Raw genomic sequence first — 7192 nt, 5'->3', positions numbered from 1 at the left:
TGAACTGAGCAATCGCCGTCTTAAACCTTTTAACGAAACTGGCGGGAATAATTCAAGCGAAATGTCCAAACCAGGAATTGAAAGAAAAAAAAAATATTCCAAAAAAAAACAAGAATTAAATTTCGAACATAGAAAGTGTTAGCTACAATAGAATATTCAAAATCTTGTTAATAAAGAGTCTAAGGTCCGAGTCGGGTGCGTCGCATACAATGCGTCGGAACGAACGAAAAAAAAAAAAATGGTATTTGAAAAAAAGAACGAAGCAGAACGAGAATTTTTTTCGGTCGCTCAGCGTGAGACCGTTTTGGAGGGAATTTCGGATTTGGAACGGGCGTCATGTGCGGATACGTGTTTTTTTTTGTATTCGTTGTTGGCAGCCCTGATCCCTGGCCACATGGGGCCGCCGGTGTCTTAAGCTTGAAAAAAATTATTTGTAACGCGAACTTTATCCTCTTAGTTATTACGAAATCAGTCGAAATACGATATAATAGTTCCAGATTTGAAACGAAATTTAACTTTAACTTATGTTAACCTTACGGCTAATTTCATCGTATTGAGAATTAGTGTTATTTATTTCTACTTCACCGCGTATTTAATAAAGTATGGCACCTTCCCAATCGCGTGCCCTGCGGAGAGGTGTCAATCAAACGACACTGTGAAATGCTATCATTTATTTTACCTAGTTTTTAATAATTCAGATACATTTATTTAAAACTAGCGGCCCGCTCCGGCTCCGCTCGGGTCAACAAAAATTTCAATTATATTTGACGTTGTTTTATTTTTTAAATAAAAGAACACGTATTGCGGCATCTATAATAGTTAGAAAGTAAATAATAATGTGTGTACAAAGTTTTCGCAGGGCACGATTTAAATAATATTTTAGGTAATTTTTTTATACCTTGGGTTACATTATTGGAGTTCTAGTAAGGATCCATAATTTTTTTCAAAAAAGATTATAGCCTATGTCACTCGGGGATAGTGTAGCTTCCAAACAGTGAAAGAATTTTTACAATCGGTTCAGTAGTTTCGGAGCCTATTCAATACAAACAAAAAAACAAATCTTTCGTCTTTATAATATTAGTATAGATAATATTAGGAAATATGTACCTAAAAGAGGAGAAAAATAAGATTTTTGGGAAAAAAACAACAATAATATTGGTTCGTAAGATTTGAGTTTTGATATCTCAAATCGTAAGACGTTTTCTACGGATTCCGCGTAATGTTATCACTCAGTTGGTCGAACAAGGTCTTGTAGGTCATGTGAAGATGCATCTCTGTCGCTAATGTCTCAAGGGAGGCGTCGGTAGACAGTTATGGGGTCTGTAGCAGCAGGTCGACGTCAAATAGCAATACCCTGGGTTTGCTGTTTTATTCAATTAATGGAATCTTTTACTGATGGTAGGACCTTGACCTTGAGTCCGCACGGCTAGGTACCACCACCCTACCTCTTTCCGCGTGAAGCATGCGTTTCGGTTTGAAGGGTGGGGCAGCCGTTGCAATTATACTGAGACCTTAGAATTTATAGCTCAAGGTGGGTGGCGCATTTATGTTGTAGATGTGTATGGGCTCCGGTAACCACTTAACACCAAGTGGGCTGTGAGCTCGTACACCCATCTAAGCAATAAATAAAAAAAACCTGTGGATTTATTCAATCGCGTCTTTTCGTCACTGAACTTCAGGGTAGGTTTTAATCTAAGTACCATCATCATACAGAAGATGGCGCGCGTGTCGCTTCATAAAACATGTCGAGTAGTGATAGGCTATTTGGTTTAAGCGACATTTTGACGTGGTCGCTCACAATGGGCCTTATGAGAAGGCTCAAGGTCACCCAAAGAGCAACGGAGAGGACTGTGCTCGGAGTTTCCCTGCGAGATCAAATCAGAAATGAGGAGATTCGCAGGAAAACCATGGTAACCGATATGGCCCAAAGGATAGCGACGATGAAGTGGCAGTGGGCAGGACACATTGCTCGTGGAACGGATGGTCGTTGGGGACAGAAAGTTCTTGAGTGGCGACCGCGTACCGGAAGACATAGCGTGGGTAAGCCTCCCACAAGATGGGTCGACGATCTATCTAGGTTCGTGGGGATCCGCTGGATGTATGCAGCGCAGGACCGGTCTTTGTGGCGAGGCTTGGGGGAGGCCTACGTCCAGCAGTAGATGTCTGTGGGCTGATGAGAAGAAGAAGAAGACATTTTTGCAACATTACAGGTAAACCATATAAAGTTTAAAATTTGGAAAAAAGTCATACCAAAAAAAAACTTCTTCAGCTTGTATTCGAATGGAATGAACTTAATTGAAGTTCAATTAAAAACATCGAATTATTGATGCTAATACCAAATAAAAGGCACCTTTAATTATACAAAGATAAATGTCGCGTATTTAGCGATATGTCGCTTAAACAATTTGATTGGTATATTTATAGTTCGATGTATATTTCACGTACTGTTACAGCCTACAGTGATCGGGTTCCAATGACAATTTTAATCAGCTTTTATTAACTTAATCCCGTAAAACTTTACCAATAGCTATAATAATAATAAATGTTTACTAACGATCATCATCATCATCATTTAGCCGCCTTCATTTAGCAGCATTTAGCAGCCTTTATCTGCCCACTGCTGGACATAGGCCTTCCCCAATGCCTTCCACATAATGCGGTCCTCCGCCTTCCGCATCCTACGACTTCCCGTCGTGCGGACTAAGTCGTCAGTCCACCTGGTTGGAGGACGCCCCACGCTCCTGGTACCCATCCGTGGCCTCCATTCGAGGACTTTCCTCCTCCACCTGGCGTCGCTGGCTCGACAGATGTGACCGGCCCATTGCCACTTCAGCAGGCTAACTTTGAGAGCTATGGCGTCTAAATTAATAACAATTAAATTAATTACTGACAATCACGCCACGTTACCTGGTCCCGTGCTAAGTTCGTAAAGAACTTGTGTTACAGGTACCAGATAACGGAAATAAATGGAAGATTTTTATTATACACATAAATATATTTAATATACATCCGTAACCCTGGAAAAGACATTTATATTTCTCATACAAATATCTTCCCTTGGCGGGATTCGAACCCGCGACCCCCTTGTGTAGTAGTGGCCATGTCACTTACCACTACACCAGATGGCCGTTAAATCGTTTTGAGATAAAATGAGAACTCTATACAAAATATTTCATAAAATATTATAGCACTGTGGACATGGCATTATCTATGTTCGCTTCCGATGTTGCGGCGTGATGATGATTGATGCTGCACAGCTTGACCCGCGGGCCTCGGTAGTCGTGAGACAAACGTGCACACGGCATCTCGAATAAAAGTACTTTGGTTTAGTCAAATAGCTTATAAAATATAGCGTTGCCGGTATATTTGTGAGGCACGAAAAAATATATACGCTGAACGAGCTTTTTAAATGACATTTTAAATAATAAATATATAACTAAGAACAAATTGCAGTCGGCATCATTGCGCCACTTTGAGAAGGCGGCACGACATGAAAACCCTCTTGTCGTGGCCGTCGGGAATTACATACGCGATCCTGTAGACCAAATGGTAAACAGTTGACGTCGCCCTCAACACGTCATTACAGATCCTCCCAATCCATTAACGGTGCTTTTAGGTACCACAAGCACCGGTCACCGTCCTCGCCGAACCCGTCGCTTGCGACGAAGGGCTTGACGAGTGAATTAACCCATAGACACAGCCCACTGAGTTTCTTGCCGGATCTTCTCAGTTGGTCGTGTTTCCGATCCAGTGGTAGTTTCTGCGAAGCACTGCTCTTGCTAGGGCCAGTGTTAGCAACACACCCGGTTTGAGCCCCGTGAGCTCACCTACATGTCAAGGAGAAGCTGATATAGCCTCTCAAGGCTATCAGCATAGGTAGGAAAAAAAATCCAAATTAGGATTCTCTGTGCTATGGGTGCCAAGGACTGACATAGATAAAGTAGTCGCCAAACTTTATGGCCGCTTCAAACCTAGCCGCATTATTACATTACTACATTACATTATACTTATGTAGGTTTAAAGTGCGATGTTCATGGACTCCATCTTTTTTATTTATTGCTTAGATGGATGGACGAGCTCAGGGCTCACCCGATGTTAAGTGGTTACTGGAGCCCATAGACATCTACAACTTAAATGCGCCACCCATCTTGAGATATAAGTTCTAAGGTCTCAGTATAGTTACAACGGCTGCCCCGCCCTTCAAACCGAAACGCATTACAGCTTCACGGCAGAAATGGGCAGGGCGGTAGTACCTACCCGTGCCGAGTCACAAATCTCACAATCTCCGATAAAGATGAGCTGAGCACTAAGTACGATCCTTAGCTTCTCTCATCCAGCTCTTGCCAGCCACCCTGAACAGATCATCACTCCACTAAGCCCTTTGTAGGGACACGTAAGCGCATGCGTATTGTTATGGGAATTCTCTCTGAGGTCGTTTTAAAAAAAGGAAAATTCTTAGGACACAACTATTTATTGGATATTGAATAATATGGATAATGACACTCAGAGTAATCCCGGCAGCCGCACCCGTACTCTAACACAGTTCACTGACTACTGACCGTTCTCCGGTCTCCTATCAAGTCTCTACCTCGGACCGTCTAGTCAGCAGTTCGAGGGTGTCAGCAGTTTAGGGTTCGGTAGGGATATATAACACCTCCCCCCATATTTAATAAACTTCGGGAAAGAGTCCGAAGTTTATTTATAAGTGACGTCTGACAGAAGCTGGGGCTACCTCAGGGATATCAGCATATTCAACTTCTTCTATAGTAGCGGGCTTACTTTTAAATCTCATGCGTTTGAAAAGATCTATATCTTTAGGTGTGCTGCCAGGTTTACATTTTACATACAACTTAAAAGCTAAATAACTAAATAGACATATAAGTAAAAGGATAGTCACTGTAGAGTAATGTATTCCGTACTTAACTATGTGTGGCGTATGAATGACGTCATCGGCGCCACTTAATATGGAATCGAGGATCATCTCATTATTTTTTAAGGATAGGTCATCTAAATCAATGTTCTTTAAAACCACAGGAGTAGGGGATACACTATCTATAAAGTTCTTAATCTTATTAGTATTACAACATGACTTATTATTTATGTTAAAATCTAAAGTATATTCTGTAATTGTTATGTTATTAACATATTTAGATATAAACTTAATGTCCTTAGTATAACCGGTACATCCGTGAGGGATGTTTAATATACCAGTTCCTATGATGTTAAATTCATACAATTCAGATTTGGGACAATCAACGCTTACTTTAGTTAGATTGGATTGCACGAAGATCCATCGGTTATTAGAAATCGTTTGCCAAACATTAACAGTTCCGTAAATGAATTTGTTATTGCACTGCACTGGTAAATCACTGGTCACTTTTATCATCAGTTCCACTTCACAGCTAGGGTTGATGCTCGTCGGATATATGGTCACTATGTCACAGATGTAAAGTTCGGTATGCAATATTTTACATACATTTAGGTCGTCCAAAGTGCAGTAACGTGTTTTGTCTCTGGTCATTGCTATATATTTGCTACTTGGTATTAACATAGAATACATTCTTGGATTTTGAGCCTCATGTGGCGTTGGTAATGCTAAAGCATGATATAAATTATACACAATAGGACATACTAAAGGAATTCTTAAGACAAAAATTATTCTATTCTTACTAAAATAACTAACTACATTAGAAACATTCATAATAACGTGCATCGAGCTTATCTCTAAAGGTACGGGGAATTGTTTATCATCATCCAAGAGTCGAACATTGTTGGCGAGTTCATGGAACAATTGTCGTGGTGTTATTATTGAAGGATGAAATATATTTTGACTGCTGAATAAGATAGCATTTATCATGTCTTCGAGTTGAAAAGATATGGCAAGAATATTGGTTTCTAAATAATGTATGACTTGGTTAGCGGATGATAGGATATACAATTCGTTAGATGCACTAGAAATATTCTTAACATGTTCTGACAAATTATTAATAGCGGTGTTCAAATTAGCTTCATTAATTTTAATATTATTAATTGTTTTATTGTACGACGAGATGACTGAAGTAGTAACCATAACATTTTCCTTAATTAATGTAGCTACTTTGTTTTGATCATATTGTATTGCATCGATTGCTTCATCGTATCTAAGGCCATCGGTCTCGTCCAAGGTTCCGAATATGTGTTTAATTACTGTCCCGACTCCTCCGAACCAAGCACTACGTTTTGCTTTAGTATCTAACAACTCAGATATGGATGTGAATTGACGGATAATATCGTGATATCGTATTACTAAGGGTTGAGTTATACTATGACATTCCAAATTTTCTATGACTTTAGTCTCGAGACACAGCGCTCGTGCTTTATTGATAGCATTTTCGATATTTTCTAAGTATGGTTTGAAATGTGATATATCTAATGGTATAAGTATATTAAGTTGACCGCTGGATATTTTGATTTGACCCAAACTGTCCAAATATAGTCCGGAGCTTGCATTAATTTGTTGTACAAATTCTTGTTGGATTTGACTCTTAGCTGACATGCTGGAAATGATATTATATAGTGAGAACAAGGATTTCTTATATTACGAATTAAATTTTCTAAAAGTAATTTAAAAGACTATGAGATTAACTACATAGGTATATGCTTAATCCTAAGAGTATATTATTTAAAGATATTATGTTATTTAGCCTAAATCTATTTCCTTAGCGAATAGTTATAATTATACGTTTTCATTCAAAGTCGCGGGCTTAATTTCATCGTAATGGTGTCTCACGTGACGACGGTTTATCAATAGTGATAAAGTATTGTTACCGTGTATTTTAATCACCCTGTAAGGGCCTTTCCATACAGGTGATAAAGCTTTTCTTGATCTCAGGTGATTTTTGAGATATACGTAATCTCCGGTTTGGTAATATGCAGGGCGGCTACGCGAGTCATAGTATGTTTTAGATATGCCCTTGGATTTCTGGATATGTTCTACTGCTTTTTGACGAGAGTATTTTAATCGATTTTGGAGCATCCGGACGTATTCGGGATATGTCGTTCCGGTCGGTTCTTGGAAGACTGAATTTGGTATGAAAGGTTTATTTCCAAACATTAACTCGTATGGTGTAAAATGAGTTGTTGAATGTACGGCCGTATTATATGCTAACATCGCGGTGTAAACATAGCGGGGCCAGTTATCTTGGCCTTCGTT

This window comes from Bombyx mori, chromosome 25 (assembly GCF_030269925.1).
Source record: "Bombyx mori chromosome 25, ASM3026992v2".
Lineage (NCBI taxonomy): Eukaryota > Metazoa > Arthropoda > Insecta > Lepidoptera > Bombycidae > Bombyx > Bombyx mori.
The sequence above is the reverse complement of the archived record's forward strand: the minus strand, read 5'-3'. Positions refer to the sequence as shown.